Genomic DNA, 9,846 nt, shown 5'->3' on the forward strand with positions numbered 1-9,846 from the left:
AACACGACAGCACACGACCCCCCCCCCCCCCCCCCAACTCTACTAGTCACCCTTCTCACCCCTGATAGATAATGAAGCACTTAATGCTGGGTGCAAATATTTTCAAACAGGCAGTAAACTTGCCAATGGCTAAAATATTACCATATTTGCGTTTGGAAAAGGAATTACCACAGGGGCAGCGCCGGATTTCCCACAAGGCAAACCAAGGCCCGGCCTCGGGGCAGCAGGGAGTAGAGGGGCAGCAGGGGTGTGGGATTCCTAACTCCCAATGCCCGCAACATGTAGTTCCAAGCACCAGGCGGGTAGTTGTTTTCTACATTTAGCCTTGCTTTGGGCAAGCAGAGCTAAATGTAAAGCGGGGAAGCCGCTGTTTGTTTTTTACAAGCGATCTCAGCGACGTCACTTGTATGCAGCCTGCAGGTCTGCCATTCTCCATGGGGGGTTGGAGGGTATGGGGGCCCATTGAGGAATCTGGCCTTGGGGCAGCAGAAAGAGTAAATCCGGCCCTGCATAGGGGTTTTCTTTAAATGCATATTTATATCAGCTTATAGATCTAGTCAATACTACAGCAATTTAAAAAATAAGCTGAAAAGCAGAATCATAATTTCACAGTACTGTGAAATGAGGGAGGTTGGCAGGTAAGGTAATCTCTTTGTAAAAACAGTACACGTTGAATGCAATAGAAATAACTGTAAGAATCCGGCAAGGTTATTTGTGCATAAAAGACCATATTTCCCTTTTGGAATGCCAGTAATCTATGGTAACCTGTCAGGAATATATTTCTTAAACTTCACATTTATGGCACTGTGGATCAATGTGCTATGGATCCCTTGGCCTGGAAAGGTTGGACTTGGACTGAGTTAGGGAGCGAGATGTGCCGCCAGTAAATGTGTTGTTTCTAACTCCTCCTGAAGAAAAGGAAAAACATATATTGCTGGGACTTGTAGTCCTGCATAGTTGGTGCTATTCTGCATTGCTGTATAATGATTATACAGTAATGCAGAATAGCTCCAACTATGCAGGACTACAAGTCCCAGCAATACATTATAATGTGAATAAATATAAAATTAGTTTGTCAGAAATGCAACAGAAAGCTAAAGGAAATCTCACAAAGTACTAATGTTACCCAAAGTCAGCAGATAGCAGGCTTATGTCCCTTTATCAGCTGACAATGGAGAGCTATGCCGCAGCCAAGAAGGAGCCTGACAATACTGCTCTCTGCAGAGAGAAGAGGATGAGAGCTGACTCATCAGTGGTCATGTGATCGGCAAGCTATTGGTGTTAGAGCCGGTGTGTGACAGCTGCAATGTCCAAACACCATCTCTAAGCAGTGGGGAGACTATGTTTTACATTCCCTGCACATCTCCTTTAATTTCACCTTATATATTATTTTCCTCTGTCATTTGGGATTCAGAAGTTGGCAAAATATAAGTAAAATAAACCTATTGAGAAGATTATATATTTAGGAACCATATAGTTCATAATTTGCCTCCTAAACCTGCTTATACCCTACACACATAGACACACATCAGCACACATTTACGCTTGTAAATATAGTATTAGGTGCACTGATGATGTGTATTGTGCGGTAAACCACAGCTACCAATCAGATTACAGAAGCCAGATCGAACCCATATGCTTTTGTAATACTGGAAACTTAGAAAAAAACTGAAGCACGAAGCACTGGGGAAAATAACAAGTCCAGTCATAATTGCATAACACGGCTCAGTTTCTCGGGAACGTTTACAATATTTTTTTTGGACCACAATTGGTGTATGTGCACTTGGTGCACATACACCAATTGGTAACAGGTCAAAGTGGATAAAAGAAATCATATGTTTTACTACTCATTCTTGGTTACTTATTCATTTAGAGCTCTGTAAATGATCACTATGATAAATAAACAAGACTTTTAGTTTGATGTGTGCGGTTCAGCCAGGGGCGATTCTAACATTTTTGTTGACTGAGACAAACTGTGAAATGACCTTCCCCTGGGCAGCTGCATTTAAGTTATATCATACCTATGCATATTTGCACCCCCCTCCTCTCTGACCTCAGCTGTGAACTTACCACCTGAGACATCTTGTCACTTGGTAGGGGCATATTTGAATCGTATAAAAATATCATACCTTGCCAACAGCAGCCACATGCTCCTCCGCCCCCGCACAGCCACATACCCCCTCTCTTCAAGCACCCGATTCCCCATCCTCAGCCATACATCCTCCCCTCCCCAATCACAGACACCCCCCGCTTCTCCTCAGTCCAATATCTCCCCTCCTCAGATGCATATCCCCCACTTCTAAGCCACATTTTACCTCCCTCCTCAGCTACATTTTCCCCCCTTCTTGGTCACATATTCAATTGCTCAGCCACATAATCTGCCTCCTTAAGCTTGTCCTACACATATCCCCCTAATCAGCCACATACCTCCCCATATCCACATGCCATATATTGGGGCAGGTGGGAATTTCCAAGCACTTAAAGTAGTATTAATCTCTCAAACTGTTTTCATAATGAATCCAAACAAATATACATAGCCCAGCAAAGAATTTCAGTACTTACAATCCTCATGTATTAGACAACTCTTTCAGCTCGGCTTCCCTGAACATCCTGTCAATTAGCTGATCACAAGGGACAGAGTAGTCTCCAGCAGCTGCCCATCTACTAGATTGGAGAAGGGAGGAAGAAGGAAGGATGAGCGGGGAGCAGCTTGCCTTGCTTTGTCTGTGTGTTTGTGGAGACATGCAGTTTACTAGAAAAGAACGGAGCAGACACTGGTACTCCAAAATTCATGTGTCAATTCTTCTTTAGTGACAAAAGCAAAGTTGTCTCACAGTGTATAGCAATGTTTCTGAACCATAACCAGTTCCTTCTTCAGGCAAACCCGTTCCCTGGGAGAGACACCAGACTTGTTCCTAAGGTCCATGCCATCCTGGCCTTCCTGGCACCTTCAGCAGTCAAAGAGCTCCTCTGGTTCTCCTTACTAGACAGTTACAGACCCCACCTTGGTCCACATCTGGCCTCCTGCAGGCTTGAGGCCTAGTCAGCTTCTCCAACCTTGTACAATTGACTCCCAGGCTAAGCCTGGGGGCAGACTGCCTTGAGCACATGGCAATTCCTGAATAATTATGTACTTCCCCAGCATGCACCACTGACCATAAAACTCCTAGTGATTGGCTGGTAAGGCACAGACACTCCTATTGTTCTCCCATTGGCTGCCCCACTCTGTGGCAGGGTCACACCCCACTACAGGCAGGTACAATCAATAGCAGAACACCTAGGAATACCCAAATGATCACCGACTTCAAATCAGACTGATGATTACAGTTCCAGCAACACTAAATTTAAAGAGCCCCTCCACTTAGGCTGAAAGGGGCTACAGCTGTTTTGATTTTTGGTTTTTATCCCAATTGGGGTTTTCTTTAGCTATATGAATGGCTCTATTGATTGCAATTATAACATTTGGCAAATGGCACTGACTGCCAAACGTGACATGCTGATTAAAATTTGTCACAACTCAAAGCATCATGTCCACCACATGTATACACAGCGTAGCAGCTGCTATTTTACCTTTTAGGTGGGCAGTCGGGGGGAGGTAAAAACGTGGATCAACCGCCTGCCACCCTTCTGAGCTAGGCCTTCATGTACTATATGAGACACAATACACTAAATGCACCACAGATTAGTTTCTGGCTGTTACATCTGCAGTAAAATCTTTAAAAATATTCTGAAATATCTGATTAAAAATGTGTCACGTGTGTTCACAACTAATGCAGGTTAAACCGCTAATGGCCATAATATTCTTCATAATATTCTATTTCATATGCAGTCAGATCAACTTGTATTTTGGCCGTCGTTCCAGTTAAATACTTTAGTGACACAATTCTTGTTTGTGAATGATTCTGCCAAAAGAACTTGCTGAACTTCCAGTGATCTTAATGTTGAATAGAAAGTCCATTTATTCACATTATTACTCCATTTATCGTTACCCTTCTCTGTTCCACGCAGTTTCTTTGTTCACAGACAATTTTTCACTTAGATAACTGGATAATTTACCTACGTGAGCCAAGAACATTATTAAGAAATTTTATTTGGGTGAATCCACATACTTGTGCTCTCTGATACACTTTTTGCATTTTTTACACTGTGTTTTTCTTATGCACTTTAAATTGAAGCAAAATACAACACTTTTTGTGTAGGATCCAAGATTAACCTCACCTCGCCAAAACTCCATTTTTGTTCATCACATTAAAAGTGAATTTCAGAAATAAAATACATAAAGTTGTACAGCTTTGTATTCAGTAATACATCATTAAATATATATTTTTAAAAGAAAGCAATGTAAGTGTCTAAATTTGACCTGGCATCAGCTTCCTGCGGTCCCTGTTCAGCCGAGCTCCAACTGGGATTGGGAGAAGTAGCACATGGAGCCAGTCAGCTGCACTGCTAATGTGCTACCAAAGGGCATGCTTATTAGAGAAGAGCAGAGTGCCAGAGAGATGAGGTCATCAGTCTGCTGCTTCTCCTTTCACTGTCTAGTCACAGATTGGGGGAGGGACAAGAACTGTTACTTTACTGCAGGGCTGTTCTCTGTGACCAGGCTGTGTAAATGCTTTGCTTAAATGTATTTCATCTCTATATTAAGTTGTTTGCCTGGAAAGCTTTAAAGGATCTATGGGAAAGCTTGGGATGTTAGTGGGCCGGGGTAAGGGGGGGGGGGGGGCAAAACAATATGTCTGCTTAATGGTTTAAGGATTTATCCAAAATTTGTATAGCGTTGAGGCACTGGATTAAGTGTAGGTGTGATTCTTGTTATGCACTGTAAGGTGTGTGAGTGCTATGACTCTGGATAGGATGCCCACCATCTCCAGGGCCACCCCTTTCTCAGGGCTCTGTTTGCTGTGAGACACTGGTCTAGAGAGTAATGAACCTGAACTAGTAAAAATATTCAAAAGTATTACACTTTATTAGAAACACAATAGACCAATGCGGACTCTTCATGCTTGGTGTGAGGTTCCTTCTTTCTTAATGATTTATCCAGACAGAGGCTGGTAAATTATATATGATAAAAATGAGTAAATATATATCACAGGTATTGCCAAGGCATGAGAAAGTCCTTCTCTCTTGGCCCCGGTGACTAGATCTAGAATGACCCAATCCATGCTACACAAGAAAAATGAGGCCAGATTAGCAAATAACCTGGAAAAGTACTTGGCTATCTGGCTCTCTTGGTCTGAACACTTTCTTCCACTTGGATATGACACATCACCCCAGAACCTCTGATTGTTGATGTGGCCACAATCCTCCTTCCCTTTACTCCCCCTACATGATCCCTTCCCTTCAGTTCTGGTCCCTCTCTCTCCCTCATTTCCGCCTTCCTTTGTGCTTATTATCCTTTTACTTGACTGAGTAGCCATGACTGTCTCTGCAAGTTATTCTATTTTTTTTTTTTTTAAATACAATGGTCACCTATGTGTGCTTATGACTTGCACCACTTGCATAGACCACAACAATTTTCTCTACAACTTTGTAATGTTATTTATTTATTTTTTTGTTTATTTTATTTAAGGTTTGTATATCTTGGAACTTCTCAATAAATATGATTGAACATAAATATACTGTATGTCACAGAGTGCTCAATCCAATGAGTATGAAACAAGGAGTATGTTCCAGTTTTAGTTACTGCTTTAGCATGGCACGTGTCTCCATTGGGGGACTGATTTTAAGTTGGAGGTTGTAGAGTCAATGGGCTTTAAAATGACTTTGCTACGGGCCCCTGTTATTTGAAGTGATATCTTCAAAACTTATTACTGATTGACTGCTATATGTTACCCCACTATTGTACTTTAAAATTGTAGCGTTCCCCTTCCCCAGTCAGCGCTATCCCAGCACAGGATAGCACTACCGGTGACCCTGAAGGGGTGATCTACAGTAAAATGAAATAACGGGTCTCCCTGTCTTTCCTCTATAAGAAACTTCTACTATGGATCCACAGCACACCTTAAGATCTAGGGTCGGTTGCTATGGATTACGGCAGCTCCGATTTTCTTCTTGTTTAGGGATAATAGTCAGCACTTACTGCCCTTCCCGGTGATTAAGTGAAGTGAACTCTAGACTGTAGATATGATGCTTGAAACTTTTATTGAAGAGCTTCAGGGAGAGAGGAGAAGGGTTAGGATCATACAGGCAAATGTAGACTCCATGGCTTTTCAGAGTGTGGTAGTGTGGTTACTGTTTCCATGCACATCAGGTCAAACACCTGACACAGAATTACTTGAGGTAGAAGTTACTGATCTTTGTCTTTACTAGTAGCCACTAGACCTGCTGCCACCAGGCTCCAGGGTTGTCCCGTGGCTAGTCCCCAGGCTTCAGGCCTAACCATCTCAAACAATCCAGTGCAGCCTCCCCACAGGCTGGGCCCGGGGGAGGAAGAGAGAGCTCAAATGGTCCACCCCAAGTATTTATCTTCTCCTTCAGCATGCACCACAGGCCATTGTTTAACAGTGATTGGCTGGAGAGGGATATCATTTCAAAGCAATCCCATTGGTTGCTCTGTTCTGTGACCAGGGCACACTCTGTAGTACCTATAGCAGCAGACAGATGGCAAGCAATGACAGATTGTTTAGGGGAAAGCCAAATGAACCCAGACTACAAATCAGCATCTGACTGCATACAATCTGACAATTACTAAATTTAATAGCACCCTTTCCAGTAGGGGCTACAAAATCAAATCACTTTGATATCCATTGCAGACTCTGGACTTTCCATTCGAATGGCCACAACAAGCACATTCCCAGTGAATTCTCCCAAACTACTGTTTCGCAAAGATATAATAAGTCAAGGTCAAGATGCAAGCAGTTATCCTTTCAGCCTACAGAGCCAAGGCAAGCTGCCATTTCCTTGGAGGAATGAGAAAGCGTAACAGATTTGGTACATTAATAATATGTTAGAAAAACACAATAAATATCACAACATTTATTAGTATAAAATGGTATAAAAATCTAGTGCTGCATGAAGACACTATTAAGCCAAGGCAAAGATCCTGTAGGTCTTATTTGGAACAAGATCTGTTGTTAGGGCAATGGTACACTTTTATTGTATCTAAATATGTAATACTATTCTCCTGCTGAGGGTGATGAACAGTGAAAAAGTGGCTTTTTAAGAAATAAGCCATTGAGGAAAGGTAAGTATATGCAGGATTCTTTTCGCAGGTATATTTACATTCAACTGACTCCATACTAACAGAGTCACTTTAAAGATGTAAATCTCATGGTGGTTAATGGGGGAGTAATTATGGCTTGCACATTGAAATGTGTATGTCAGAAAAAAACCTATTTAGTAAAGCTCTGCAATACATACACATTTCCCCATGTTTTGACTCTTAAAAGAACTCTACAAGCACACACAAATAACTAATTATTCTGCCAGAAATCCATTTTGATATTAACTTCCTGTAAGAGATGACAAGTTACTAGCAGCAGTTTGAATGTTTATGCAGCCTGTATCATAATGCAACCAATTATCTTTCAACTGTATATTTTGTGTTCCTGGAATAAAAATGAATCAAGTATCTGACTGGTTGCTTTGAAGACTAGAATGGTTTTCAGCCATATCAACTTACCCTAAAATCCACAGTCACCCTGTTTTTTACCCTCTTACCCCATCACCCTGCTTTTTGTATAGTTCTCCCCTGGTTACTCTTTAATAGAGACCCAACCTCTGCAAAGTGACCCGTATTTTGCAAGATAGGCCTGATACATTTCTATGTGTGTAGCGCTCACCCCCGAAGGAGCCGATGAATATGAACTAGGGCTCTCCTACCTGTTTTGCCAGCCACCGGCCCCTTTCTCGGCTCCAGCAACACCGACAATCCTCGACAGAACAGGCTCGAGTCGTAGGGTCTTTTAAACATTTATTGCACAGGATCAACTAGGAGAGAGGGTTTGGGATTGCAGGATACCCGAGTAACAATTTGGATACTCTTGTCTTCTCCCTTAGCAACGGATTGTATCAATGGCACAATGGTCCTTTAAGAGCAACCAGTAATAGAAATAGAGGACAGCCAGGATAGTCCAGGACCTTGAGAGAGAACTGTCTCTGGACTTCTAGTGCACCAACTCGCTTCTCTTCAGTAAAGTACCTGAGAATAGGGTGGGGGATCTCTTACAGGGTTCCACACGATAGCTCTCACCAGCTCCTCTGCGACACTCCTCAATAAGCAGATTCCACCTCCAGCCCAGCTTCCATCAAGTTTCCTTTCAGTAGCATCTGAAGTCTCTGGGCCCCCAGCGTCTGCCACATACTCAGTAGGGTTGCCACCTTTTCTTCAAGCGAAACCCGAACACTCCAGCAACGCACGGTCATTTTTGTGGGAGAAATGTAAAAAGTGCCGCCCATTCATATGTAAATATCACAGTAGAGACTATTTTCAGTGGGGGGCCAGTAGCCCCTATCCTAATTTTGGTTGCCCCTGTCTGCCTGACATCTTGTGTCCGGGTCTCAGCTGCCATGAAACCCGAACACAGCATTCAAAAGCCCGAACTGTCCGGGTGAATCCTGGACAGGTGGCAACCCTAATACTCAGGTGCATACCAGGTATCCAGTAGTATCTTAGGCCTCTAGGCCCCCAGCATCTGCCACATGCTGAGGCCCAAGCCAGGCATCTATAGTATCTTAGGCCTCTAGGCCCTCAGCATCTGCCATGTGCTGAGGCCCAGGACAGGCATCTATATCACACATACCTCCTCCCATGGAGGGCCCCAGGGGGGAGAGAGTTCTGGAAGGTGTCCCCAAACCTTTTATCACCTGCCTTCAGCCATACCTCTGAGTCATCCTGCTCAGGGATTGGTCGGAGTCAGGTGCATAGTCACAGTCTGATGTAGAATGCAGAACTCAGAACAAAACAGCCTCTAGACTGATTACAGTCCAGATATACACTAAATTTATTAGCCTCATAGCAGAGGGCGCTACTTGTGTAACATGCATTAAATGTGTATTCTGCTCTTTTGATTACTGTTATGTAAAAGATTCACAACCTTTACAAATGAACACTGCAGAGTCCTAATTCTTTTGTCTTCTCTATGCTGAGTTTAATTCTCAGTATATGTTTGTCTTCATGGACACTACATGGGCACTGCATGGTACTCTTAAATCCTGAACGTGATTCTTGGAATCTGTTCTCATTCGATAAGTGTACTGCACAATTTCTCCTGTCTGTTCAACATCCTTTTCACTGTGCAAATCTCCTTTTTAAACTGCGCCCCTTAAACTGTAGTCACAACCAGTTTTTGCTGCAGAGCATCCTGCTACCTTATCACTCTATAAACTGAGGATTTCATTTACAGCAATGTTGGCAAATAAAGCAATTTCACATTTTGTTATTTTTCTGTAAAACCCAAACATTAGACATTGGCCGCGATTCAATAAAAGCATATATGACTTTTTTTGGTTTGTGTTAAGTCTGTGTTAAATAGAGCAGTTCCTAATTTATAAAAGCTCTGCACTATGTTGTCGATAGTTTTCATGTCTAACAGATTCAGATACTTCTTATTTGGGACACTGTCCTGATATGTTGAAATGTTAGTTAATTGAAGCTCCAACTTAGTGCCTTGGTAACCACTCACACAGCCAGGGCAAGTGAGTGTGTACCAGTGTGGAACTTTACCATACTATAGACGTAGGAGTTTTAATAGCATTTTCCCAGTCTGTCAGTCCATCTGGAGGTGGAAGAGGAGGATTGAACTGTCATCCCTCCAGCACCGCTGGCCCGAAGTTAGCAACCTTGCACAGTGTGTGGTCATGTACAAGCGCTTTACCGGCTACATTCGTGTGAGTGCATTTCTTATT

The sequence above is a fragment of the Nanorana parkeri genome, unplaced genomic scaffold (assembly GCF_000935625.1).
Source record: "Nanorana parkeri isolate BGI_ZX_2015 unplaced genomic scaffold, ASM93562v1 scaffold4, whole genome shotgun sequence".
Lineage (NCBI taxonomy): Eukaryota > Metazoa > Chordata > Amphibia > Anura > Dicroglossidae > Nanorana > Nanorana parkeri.